The 13,587-nt window shown below is 34.2% G+C and overlaps 1 protein-coding gene across 2 annotated transcripts in view; it reads left to right on the forward strand.

The window, feature by feature from the left end:
- The window catches only part of LOC149795523 (dopamine receptor 2-like), a 172,648-nt gene that overhangs the window by 80,387 nt on the left and 78,674 nt on the right, over positions 1–13,587 (forward strand). The window contains exon 1 of one of the 2 annotated variants that reach the window (XM_089965328.1): positions 11,015–11,273. The exons of the other annotated variant lie outside the window; for it this stretch is intronic. The gene's annotated coding sequence lies outside the window, so the exon portion shown is untranslated. Of the gene's footprint in view, positions 1–11,014; positions 11,274–13,587 lie in introns of those variants that run through there. 2 annotated transcript variants of the gene reach the window in all.

A 13,587-nucleotide genomic window follows, 5' to 3' on the forward strand; every position in this document is an offset into this window, starting at 1 on the left:
TAAATATTACAAATATAATTATATTCAAAAACTTTTACATTTTCGACACGTGTCACTTATGCCAACATCGCATTAGAATGGAATGTTGTGATAGATATTCGGATCACATCCATCGTTTGAAAATCTCTCCAAATTTAAAATAAAATAAAAAATTAATTGTTTTAGTTATGTACTACACTATGTGAGTGCGATAAATACATGCATTCCTGTATAAGACTGAGGACCATCATACAAGCTTTAGGAGTGCAGTTGTGTGCTGCTTGAATGGTAGGTAATTTTCAAGTCCACCAAATATTTCTCGTGTCCTGTCTCAGCGTGTTTTATGGTTACTGACCCTCTCTGATAATTATCCTGTCTGGATATCAGCAGTCCACTCAAAGTTTCCCTGCCGATCATATCGATAGTACAACTGGTAAACTGTAGTTAACACTTCCCATTTTTATCAACAATCTCTCTAATGTCAACAACAAAATCGAATCTTTAGTGCGTTAACCAAGATGACTAATTTTAATCAGACCTAGACATAGCGAGTTGTAAGGTGAATAACCGTAACATGAGAATGAATATAATCCTGCGCAAAAATCAGTAGTCGGACACTTTGCTTCATTTCAAGACCCATCTGCACAGAATGTGAAAAACATCAACAAAATTTAGCGCCATTACTTTGAAATATTTGGCACCGTTGTTACTCATGTATTAGATTTGAAACGAAACATCTTGCATCCAAGCATCATATATATTTGAAAGGCTGTTTGAGTTGTATCTATGTTTCCGCTGTTTATATTGAGAAACATAGGTGGCAAGGAGTTTTCTTGTTTGTATATTGTCGCACAAAGATTATGATTACAAAAACAACCTACTTGTCGGAGTTAGCTTCCCTTCTTCTAAAATTAACTACTACTACTACTACAACTACTACTACTACAAAGTTATTGTTCCTGCTGATTCTACTGCTCCTATTGCAATTGTATTCTTGCTACTGCCGTTACTACAGCAACTGCCACCAATGCTACTAGTACCATTGCCCGTTGCGGCTGTTTCTACTAGTACTACTGCTGCTTTTCTGCTATGACTGCTACTGATTCAGATACTACAATGGTGCTGCTTATGCAACTAATACTACTACTACAACTACCACTGCACGTTTTGCTACGGAACTCTGGTAATGACGTTGTTGCTACTTATATCATTTCTGCTGCTGTTTTCAGTAACATTACAATTACTAAAGTACTGTTGCAACTACTACTACTGCTGCTACTACTACTACTACTATTATTACTTTTCCTCAATATATTTATTTTAAAAAGAAACAGCACGAGAAATGATGTATGTGAAAATAGAAATGTATTCCAATACGTATCTTCATCATCTGTCCCTTCACAGCAGCCACTCATCAGTTGTAGATAATGGTCTTCCAGAACGTGGATCAGCTTTCATGGTTTCGAAACCAGCTGATAACTGTTGGATATGACAGAGATGTGCATCTTTATCCAAGCCAACTTTGATATCACCTTATTCGCGTTATGCTCAGTAGCAGAAGTTTGTTCTCATTCTTCGACATGTTTACGTTTCTGTCGCCTAGATCAGGCCATACGCATATATCTACAATTGGTCCAGCGTGACGCATGTGCATCTGCCGATTATTTATTAGATTGGCGGTAAATTTATTGACAAATTCAAAGAAGCAAAAAATTAACAATAACATATTTAGATCTCATTCTTGTGCACTGGAGCCAGCACGGGATCACGTGTGTCAGGGGCAGATTAAAGTAACTACGACAAACTGACAACAAACAGTTTATAACTAGCTTTAGAGCCTTGGGTTTGCATGAAGCCTTTGTCGAAGTCAAGTACAAAATAGAGACAAGACAAACAATAAACACACAATAATGTGCTGTAATTACAAAAGTTTAAAAGAGTGTATCCAATGCTATATCCATCGTTTGAATTTGCAAGATGTCACCTCATTTGTTTCGACTCAGAATGTGTATATATATATATATATATATATATATATATATATATATATATATATATATATATATATATATACTTTTTGAATATATAGAGATGAACATTTTTATTCATATTTTCATTTTTATTATGTATAATGCTCATTTAAAAAAAATATGAATAATATCAAATAATATAAAATAAAAAATATAATAAAATAAAATAAAAAAATAAATCCGAAAATAAATCAAAATATAATATATATATATATATATATATATATATATATATATATATATATATATATATATATATATATATATATATATACTGATTGTATCAAAATTTCTTTTGAATAGTATCTAATTAAATATGCAAGTGTTCTTGAGTAAAATGATGATATTTTCTGTATGTTGCTAACTGTCTCTATTATTACAATTTCATGATGAGAGTGTAATGGACTATATAAAAGAATATTTGCCCCCATTTTTGTCCCTTCAATAAATGTGGCTTCACCACACAGTGGCTCATAAGTGTATTCGTAGTTATCTCTTTGTACATCATGGCTACGATTGGGAACATAACTCCTTCATCAAAGTCGTGCTATTCTGATCTATACCTCAAAATATACTGGATGTCATTTAGTACATACCTATCTCTATATTTTCCGTTATAGTGGAGTGAATGAATATGGGAGATGTTATTTGTTCAGAGTGAACACTATCTTGTTATATTATTGGTGACGTATGGTAACTATCAGGTTTACATCGAAATAATAGGAGAGTTAGACTTCATGGGGAAAAAAAGATTATCTTATCTCCGGGTTAAGGTCTCATCTAAGAACATCCCAAAGTTGTGATAACACCAGTTCCAGATCAACACGTTCTAACACAATCAAACATTATCAAAAACAAGCATATCTGATTTCCGATCGTGAAATCCCTTGAAACCATTGCTGTAAATTACCTTCAAAGTTATAATGGTCTGACTAACCGCGTACATGACAAGAAGAACAAAACTAAGATGAGACGGATAAGACAACTGTGCATGGTAACAGATTGGCTGCGAGCCACTTTCTTAACTTTCGAACTGGAACAGAAGAGTAGAAGAGTAAAATTTAAGAATTTATAATGACATTAGGTTACACTATGTTGCTGCTAATAAATGCAACTTTAAATGACTTTCCTTTATGACACAAAGTCTGTATAAAAATTAAATAATTTATAGTTATCCCAGTCATTCCAGTCTGTTGATTGACTTAAAGATAAATAAATACGAACTTCTGTCATTTTCTGATTCCTCTATAAGTACAAAGTACTGAATATTCAAAATTCTTTTAATTTTGAACCATTTTTGCATGTATCCAGGTGAAACTGGAAGGTGGCAGAATTTGGATACATTTGAAAGAAATGTGAAATAATTGCCTCTCAAGATATGGTTGTTAAATTTCATTAACTTTTTCACTGTCAAAATTTTATTTAAAGAAGAAAACAATTTATGCGTAAGAATTATCTCGAAAATGTCAGCATAAAAAGTTTTGTTCGTTGTTGCGTAACACTAATGCTACCGTACAAATTAGATTAAGTTAATTTATAGAACTATTATTTCACGCATTCATTTCCCATGTAAACTCCGAATAGTTGCGTTGCATACCATTCTGACATATTTGTCCAAAATATTTATGATATTATCTCTCTCTACCCTTTCCTCTTCTATTCTTCATATCACTATTACTAATAAATTGTATGTGTACTTAATCTCATATGTTTCATATTAGACATGTACTTAATCTCATATGCTTCATATTCGACATATATTGGCAATAAACTTCAGTTTTCTGATGCTTTGCGTATTCTATTTTTTCTGCTCCGCGTAACTGATTTAACGTTTTGTCAAGAATATTATATTCATGTCGTTGAGAGAGAGAGAGAGAGAGAGAGAGAGAGAGAGAGAGAGATCCTAATGCAGTGTACTTGAACATTAATTGAGTCTTCATTTGAACAAGTATATTTTCTACACCACCGCTGTATTTTGATCAAATTTTAATAATAAAATCCATTGTTTGATTTCTTAATGTGCATCCGTTTTCGAAGAATTGAATTTTTAAAATGATTATAATTCTCTGAAAGTTCGCAGCTTTATATACTTGAAAACCATAAGCAGTGTTTGATAATTCAACCTTTTTATTTGCATTAAATTAAAATGTTCTCTAAAATTAAACAAAATGATTCAATCGTCTTTCTTAATTGTTATACCACCCAAAATGCTTTCATATTTCCTTTACATTTTCTTCATGCGTCAGCAATACTAAAAACATTAGTACTGCCTGTCAGCTTTTCTCTGGACAATCAGTATTAGTAATTCAGATTAATCAATCATTTATAAAACATTTTTACTTATTATTACGAGGACGACGAAATAAACGTCATTTTAATTCCAGCCTCCGTTTATAAATGCTTGAAAATTGTTAACAAACACAGACTGTCTATCCTCATGTGTAAAGGTATCTGGTCACAATCCTTTATAGCAGAAATATCTAATCTTTATGACAAAGTGGTGATGTCAGCGCCTGAATTAGTATGCCAAGCTTTAGTCGACTGAAATATTATTGTTATAGGATTGTTCGGTAAATGGTGGAACTAAATATCTTTTGTTCTCAGGTGTAATCTAGTCATTGAAAATGGCCATATAGAACTTATATTCCAAGTCGGTACTTCCATTTTATAAAACCATGACACATCGTCTCGTCAGATATATACACAGACAAAAAGAATTAAAAACAAAGAACTACTGTAAGTAATATATGCTATCATACAAAATTCATACTTAGTTCCTAAGTTGAAAATCAATATAATTTCTTGCCTAAATAATAAATGAAGAGGAAACGAATGTACAGTTAAAAACTTATGTTCTAAACTTGAATGCAGAAAGTATATTTAGACATTGATTGCAATATACATTACATAAAAAGAGAAAATATACGATACAGATATGCAGTTGACATAAAGAACGAGGCTCCATTTATGAAAGAATACCGCAAGGAACATATTTGTATTGTATGACACAAGCTGATACAGTAGGAAGGTAATTAAAACAAGCAAGCAAATGCCAGTAACGAAAATGACAAATGTAATAATGTAACAAAACGCACACAGATAACAGATGATGTATGAATTAGAGAAGCTACGAGTTGTTATGTATATTTGATTTAATTTACTTGTAAGTTTTAATTATTATATTTATTTCATTTTATGTTAAAGTATTGTAATTTTGTTTTACTGGAATTTGATATTTTCCAGAAATTAGTTTGACCTGACTGTTTTATCGTAAACACCTAACACTGACCTAGTTCCTGACCTTGATTCAAAATTAGTAACAGTTCGAGTAAACAATTTCTTTTTTTAACATTTATTAATGTGTGATTGATAATAGTGAAATGGAGGCTGACTAGGACTATGTGACTTTAGACGTAAATAGCTTCTCCGATGTTCTAGAAATTGTGGTTTTACCGGAGGGTTGACCATCATCCGGGCATCTGTTTTGCGCAGTATTCAGGTTTTATACTGATGTTTAGAGAAATAATCTCAGTTGGGCGTTTTACCTTCGACACTGAAAGGTGTTTTTGTTGTGACCAGTTGAATTGAAATTTCGTTTTATGGAATTTTTAATTCTTTTTCCTGGAAATATTTGAGTGCTCATACAGAATTCTTGGAATATTTGGAATTCAAGCACAGGAATATTATATGTGGTTCAACTAAGAACTGTAGACCCATCCGTGCTATAAAGGCTGTAGCATACATCATCACCTTCTGTTTTGGATTTTCGTCGGGACTCGAACTCAAATTCATTAGAACATTATATCACAATGGCTAATAATTTTTAATTTTTGGATTATTCTTGGATTATTTGTTAAATTTTACTAAGCTTGTTGTTTTCACTTTTTCTTTGTTACTGTTTACGCGAGCCTAACCACGTAACAAGATCAATTATACAAGTAACTACAAAACAAAATGATCAGCACACAGCTCTACAACACAATTTATATACATCTAAAACAAACTAAGTAACTATCCAAACTCCTCTGACAAACATGAAAAATGCAGCTATCTCAAATAACATAAGACGTACAGATCCATACAGGTTTGTGTACATACTGTAGCTGAAAATATGTGTGCACTTACATTGAATCAATGAATGTTAATTGCAAATTTAAGTAGGTACAATACATTTAATTTAATAATACATCATACTGCTATTTTTTAAAGCCCTTTAGTTGCTTACAACTTACATAAGCAGAAGGTTTTCCATATAAAACAAACATTATGGTGCTTACAGACTGAACATAGCTGCTAAACTAAGTAACATTATTAATGTATTCACATTCCATTCCGACTTGTACCAAGAGCGGACATGCTAAATGATCGTTTCGTCGCCTATTCAATGCAAGCACTTCGATCTAGGTAAATTCAGTGGGTTCCAATGTCTGATTCCGACGATTCTTTCTTCTGCTTCCAGCCATTTACTAGTTTTTTTATTGATGTTGTTTTTTTTGTTATTTTTTTTAGTCTCCTTTCTTTGTTTTCTGCGGTTGCTATTTTGTTAAACTGTATTTCTTTTTAGAGACTGGAAGTTACAGTATCATGCGTACCTCGTTTACACGATGATGAAAGTGTTTCAATAAGTTTTGTTTCATGTCATCTAGATATGCTAGAGAAAAAGTGTCGTGTTGAGTAAAAAAAATTTCTTTCTGTGTACATCACTTCAAGATCTTCTTCTGGTTCGTTCTTAGGTCTCACTGGACAGTTTATCTTGTGAAAATTCATCCGATAATGACCTATTGCAGAAAAATGAGAATAATTTTACACTGAAGATACAAATAGAAACAAACTAGTGATTTTTGTAGAAAGCATACATGTGAGATTTTGGCTGCGGCAATCAGGTTAATCCCTAATGCAACTGGTGGCTTTTATACTGAACCAACACTGCCACCAACCCCTCTTTTTTACATTCATTTTTGACAGGAAAGAGCTATTTTGAATAATTTCCTGTGACAAGGCAGCTAAAAGAATCAGTATGTGCCTTATGCATGAATAAAGTTCACTAGTACTATAACAAATTAGCATACTTTTCATCACCCCTCAACCATCTAGATTTTTAGATATTTACCTCTGTAGCAGACACATGTAAATACGTAAGCCAAGTCGGCTGCTCATTTGCAGCCCAAGTTACGTATTTGATCTCCAATGCTCGTCTAACTGTGACAGGCAGTCAACAACAACCAACCCATTTCCAAGCCTAACTCAAAGTAAATCTCAACCACATTACAGATTTAGCCAATGTGTGAATTTATAAATGATATGCTTGTGATGATTAGGTTCATGCCTTCTACCTTACTAATTAGGGGTGTGTGTCAAAATACGAAACTATGCAGTGAGACCTTATGTATAGCGAGCAGAAGGATACGTAGGCGAGCTAGACCATCATGCTTTGGCATCTCACTACTTTCTATAAAGGTGTGGTCAGATTCCACACCGATCTCCTAACTCTTCTACTCGTTAAATTTGTTGAACCTGAACATGATTGCCTGATGTTTCTTTTCTATCTATGAGTAGTCTGTCTAGGTGTGATGGGTCCGACACATCTCATCATGCCACTTATCCAGCCTGTAGATTCGGTGTGTGGCTTCATTGTGTCTTCTTTTACCGTTCTTGTCTCACTTTACCTCTGATTTAAATCTGCGCTTTTTTTTGGTGGATGCATTACAGGTGTATTGTTCTAGTTCATATATATGATATGTTGGTCAGCAAACATCCCATGTCTGTGAAGAGGTGAGCGTAATATTGTTGAATATTCCATGAGAGTGCATCCATGGTTCTATTATGTTTCCACTCTGAACATATATTTGATCTGTCCTATTTTTCTGTTAAGCGTCTGATCCAAAAATTGAAGGTGCCGATTGGTCAATTATATTGACGACAATTTCACAACTGTTGTCTTTGTAAATGGATGACAGTCTAATCTTCTCTATGGGAATGAATGTGGAACCACTTTGGGATTTCTCTATGGGCATGATTGCGGAACCGATGTGGGATTTGAGTTTTCATCTAAGTATTTCAAGGCTATCTGTGTTTCTCAATTCATAGCTTGTTGATAATATTACACTTGAATCAATGTCAATTTGCATAGACATTTCATTCTTGTACACCTTGAATTGAATGGTCCAATTGTCTGATCCAAATTTATAGATTTATGCACAGTTTCACCAAACAAATCATCCTTTATACTATATTCACTGCTAGACTAAGTAGTTAATGTATGTATTCCTTCCTTGTTTAATTTGTTTCCTTTTCTTATAATATTTCTTCCTATGTATGGCCCCAATAGCAAGTGATTGAGCGTATTGCTGTAATTCTATCCTTTTTTCCTGTGTAATAGTGAAAAATTGTGTAGATAATTTCGCAGTACATTCTGTCGTGATCAGCGTTACACGTAACCATTAAGAGTGACGTAAAGGCTAGGCTCGCAGTAAATTTCTGCCTGCGAAGGATAGGATGTGCTCTGTTTGGAGCATGATTGGATGTCAATTAGGACCCGGTGAGATAACGGTCAGACAGATGGAAGAGGCCAAATGTTAACGTAAGGTTAAATAGCGAAAAATGACAGAGTTGAGACAAACCAGAGCAAAAAGTTTAGGAAATCTTTGGCAATTTGAAACATGTGTCATAAAAATATATTTTCCCCGATAGTTATTAATAAATGTGGTTTAGGTATAATTATTCTTACTTCGATGGCATTAAACACATTTTGGAGGTTTGATAAAGTAATCCTGATTTACCTGAGATAAAGGGGGGGGGGGAGGATGTATTCCCCAGACGAAATATCATGGTTCAAATATCATACAACGAAGTATCAGGCAGTCCAAGGTTTTATATCGAAGCAAGAATTCCTTGACTCGGGGGGATTAAAAAGTTTTTTCCCGTCATTAATTGTCAAAGGGGCAGGGGATCTGGAAATTTGAGAGACGCGTAACCATGCGAGAAGACCAAGGAAATTCTCTAATGATAATCTAGTTAGGGCTCAGGAAGCATAAAGGAAAAAGAGCACAGTCTACAACCAAGACGGTTGATGAACCGACGAGACTAGAAATAGAAAGAGTGAAGGAAAAGAAATATCGGGAGAAAACATAGCTTCATAACTGTACAGTACAGTGTAAAAGAGAGTAGTCTTCAACCAAGACGGTTGATGACCCATGAGGCAAGAGGCAAGAGAGAGAAGAAGAAGAAGAAGAAGAAGAAGAAGAAGAAGAAGAAGGAGGAGGAGGAGGAGGAGGAGAATAATAAGAAGAAAACAAATTATCGCAACGCTGACCATTCACCAACGGTGATTTGGAAAAAAACGGTAGCGACCAGGTGATGATGATATGTCGGCAGTTTGAGTTCAATAAATCACTCGATTATATGATGAAATTTGTTGTATCGATGTAACATAATGGGTAATTCATTTTCGCATAAATTTTGTAAGTCTCAAAAGTATATCATTTAAATGTTATATTCATTTCTTTTTTAAAAACATTTTGATTAAATTGTTGTATTGTACGTAAGGGAGCTCGTGTTGTGCTATTCTGTATTTTTATCTAGATCTCTGTCATCCATCCATTAATTTCATATTTTATTTTATTGTTTACTCGATACTGGTAATAATTCCGTGATCAATCATCTTCTAGGTAACCATAACCAAACCACCATAAGTAGTTGAAGATCACAGAGGTCTCCCGTCTCTGACAACCTGTAGGACAATATAAACCTTTGTTACCATAGTCACGTTTATATTTCTGTCTTGGTCTCTGGCCTTTGCGCTGCAGTTGACATATATGTTGCTTTGACATTGTTTTTCTTGATTGCGTTTACATATGTCTATTCCATACAATTTTTCGTCTATAATTGTTTCTGGGAAAACTCCTGTGTTCTGGCAATATCTGTACATTTCTATAGTGTGAAGTCCAAACCTTCGTTGATGAACTTTTTCTCACTGATTTGGACTTCAACATCTGCGCTATATCCGCGATCTTTTATAAAAAGGCGAAGGTCACTCAAAACTACTCAGATCTTATACTCTGAATCTACATCTAGTTGAGTCAGTTTGATACGAATTTCAGTTTTGTTAAGACCAGTCGAAGTAGTCTTGAGTTACTTTTATTTTCTTCTATTACAAATTCCTGATTGAATATATTTAAATGTGTCTACCCTTTGTGCCCACCATTAACTTTAAATGGTTGCACTTTTATATTCATATGTGCATTTTAAAGAGTCGAAATAACATAAAATCGCACTGGGTTTAATAGATTTGAAACCAATAGGCATTTCCTCAGACGATCAGTCTATTTTCTTATACGAAATACACTCTTCGTCAATTTGCAATGGAAAGACTTGTATGTTTTAAAAAATTTTGGTCGCTCATCTATGATATCGCCGACTTTGATGATGCTATGGTACCTGGATTATTTGTACGATCTCACACCTGACACCATGTCATGTACAAGTGTTAAGGAACACCTTCTTTCCGGGTTTAAAAAGAAATTCAAATCAAAACATAGAACAAAAAGACATCTTTAATCAAGGTAAGACAGAAGTTTGAATATAACGTAAGATGCAAAGTGTTTATATGTGACGATAACTGGTGCTGTCTAATGAATGGTCAAGTCATGTTTTGAAATTTATGACGGAACTTAAAAAAATGACGATTTCTGCGCCAAAAATAAGCGCTCAAAGAAATCTGTCAGCTTCCCATTTGTGAACAAACGATTGCAATTAATGTTAATCTAGCGACTGCATGGATAGCAGGTTTACATACTTGCATAAAATTAGAAATCAAAAGATTATTAAATTTCTGATTTCAATTTTTACTACATCATTGTTATAACTGTCTTTACAATAGCGTCTGTGTCTGATGTTCTAATTATTTTTTCTCGGTAAGCATGGTGTGCGTAATGAAAAGACGTCAAGCTATCCTATTGAAGTACATTTGTGTACAGCTATTCGTTTCAGTAAGGTAATACCATGTGTTGGGCACAGTAAAGCAGTTCAATTTAAGAGCTAGGCTAGTAGATTACTGTTTACAGCAGGTACTATAGCCTGAGGATGGGTTCTCTTTACATGAAGGAATCAATGGATCTTACAAATACAAGGCGATTAACTGTTGTGTCATTCATTTGAATGAGAACAGTCAAGACACCATAACACTGCCAAGGCATAATTTTGTGAAAATGTTCGTAGCAGATGGTCGTTTTATTCAGGGCTGTTTGGAATAATCATCGTATGAAGGTATGTTCATTTATAATTTAATTTAACAAGTGAAAACACATTTTGCACTCCAAAACAGCCATATGGGTCTTATTTTAAAAAATTATTTTTTCGAGATTGTGCTATGTTATAAATACATGCATATAATGCATACACGCACAAACACACGCGCTCACGCGCTCACGCACACACGCACGCACACATACACACATGCATACATACACATGCACACACACGTATATATATATATATATATATATATATATATATATATATATATATATATATATATATATATATATATATATATATATATATATATACCGCGGGGGGTGGTAGGGGGAAGGAGAAAGGTGATGGTGGAGATACCGTAAGTATGTTTTGAACTGCTGTTGAATTGTTGTTTTCTAATTATTATATCCTCGTTGTGAGCATACATAATAAAGGACAAAAGGATTTTGAGAGCATTCAAAGTGTTATCTCCATAGTTTCGTTACCGTGGTAACGATTATCCAGAAAAAAATATTCCAGTTAAAGTTGGGACATTATTAACGGAAGGCGGGTCTGTGTCCAACAGTCTAATAATTTGGATCTACATCTTTTTAATATAGTTATAATGGTAGGTGTTGTGGATAAAAGGGGAAAGGAAAACATATTAGGAAAAAGGTTTGAACGAAGCCAATTTGCAAGAGATTTTGGCTCATATCTTTGTACAAATGAGACGTATTAAATACAGTTTAGAAGACTGATTGGAAAATAAAATCAATTTGAGGATGTTAAACTTTTCAAGCAATGGACTTTCAACCACCCGTAACCCTTTTTATATGACAGTACACAACAAAAGCAAAAAACACTGTTCAGTAAACATTGGTCTCCGTGTGTGTTTCGAGATTAGAAACATTTTCGTGCATGCATACTTACAACCCAACATACAGTCTCAAATACTAAGGGAGCTGGTATTGTTTTGTTGAAACATACAAAAACACGTTCCAGTACAAAGGGATAACGTATTTTTGGTCGTTATGCACATAAGCATACATACAAAGGAAGGGTATTTTTTTTTTGTTTTCGTTCATACATACGCACATACGATCTATCTGTACATTGTAGAATAGTCTTATAGCGGTGTAGCTTTCATCATTTGTTGCCCTTCAAGGTTGAGTGGGTGGGTGTGTGGGGAGTGGGTTGTCGGCTAACGACGCAAGAGCAACAATATACTGGAGAATCATTTGCATTGTAAGTATGACAGTACATAAAAGCTACTTCAAAATATGAGCACAATGCAAAAATCTTACAATTTTACAGACCGTTTCCACGTCCGATTCTCGTCTTCGCTTTTGGTCACAAAGTCAATGTTAGAAAAATACATTACCATAATCACGCGCAAAAGGACAAACTAAACTGCCATAGTTTCCACATACATATCTCGTTTCAGTTCGTTTTGGTTAAATTCGGTCCATGCATCGGACCTGCTAACTGTCAAGCACAAATGCATGAAGAGAGGTTGTCATTTCAGCAAAAGATTGTGAATATTAATCTCTTGTACGTAGTATTCAATACAAATAAATTATTACCTTCGCCATTCAAATCATATAGTCATTTATAATTTAATATTAAATCCAACTAAATCCTTATTTGTACCATACATAGTAATCTTGCGGAAGAATCTGTAAGAGGTTATGCAGTGTTATGTATCTTACTGTGCTTGATAAAAGCATTCTATGTCCTAATAGCAACACTAGCAAATTGCCTGCTTTTAGACATTGAGATCTCTACAGTATCCATGCTAAAGTGGGACAATATATAAGCTTATTAAAAGCTGATCCTTACCGTGTTCAACTTGTTGACACTCTTTTATATTCCAGGGGTAAGATAGAATCCATCTTGGATTTCTATTCATGTTGTGTCTGGAAAAAGGTCATCAAGGAACTGAGTCGGTGAGAAAATTACTCACAGTACTATAAATGAGCGTTAGCTTAGACTGATTGCTTTGACGAAAGTGGCATGCAATGAACATTATATAATTCTACAACATCTCTCTCTCTCTCTCTCTCTCTCTCTCTCTCTCTCTCTCCAGTCTTTCTCAATATTAGTGTTTCATACACTTTCGTCGTCTTAATTTATATTGAGATACTTTTATCATGTAGGGTCTATATGGCCGAACGTATAGTTAGTGGAGAAAAAACCAGTGATAACCCCAGTAAGAACCATCGACCCACGGGTAGCTCCTTACAGCTTTCTCACATGACCACAGTGGCCGACCCAGAGATTCGAACCCACATGGACGGAGGTGAGATAGTAGTGATCGGTAACAGCGAGCGCTTTAGACCTTTTA

The sequence above is a fragment of the Sinohyriopsis cumingii genome, chromosome 7 (assembly GCF_028554795.1).
Source record: "Sinohyriopsis cumingii isolate HCF-2022 chromosome 7, ASM2855479v2, whole genome shotgun sequence".
Lineage (NCBI taxonomy): Eukaryota > Metazoa > Mollusca > Bivalvia > Unionida > Unionidae > Sinohyriopsis > Sinohyriopsis cumingii.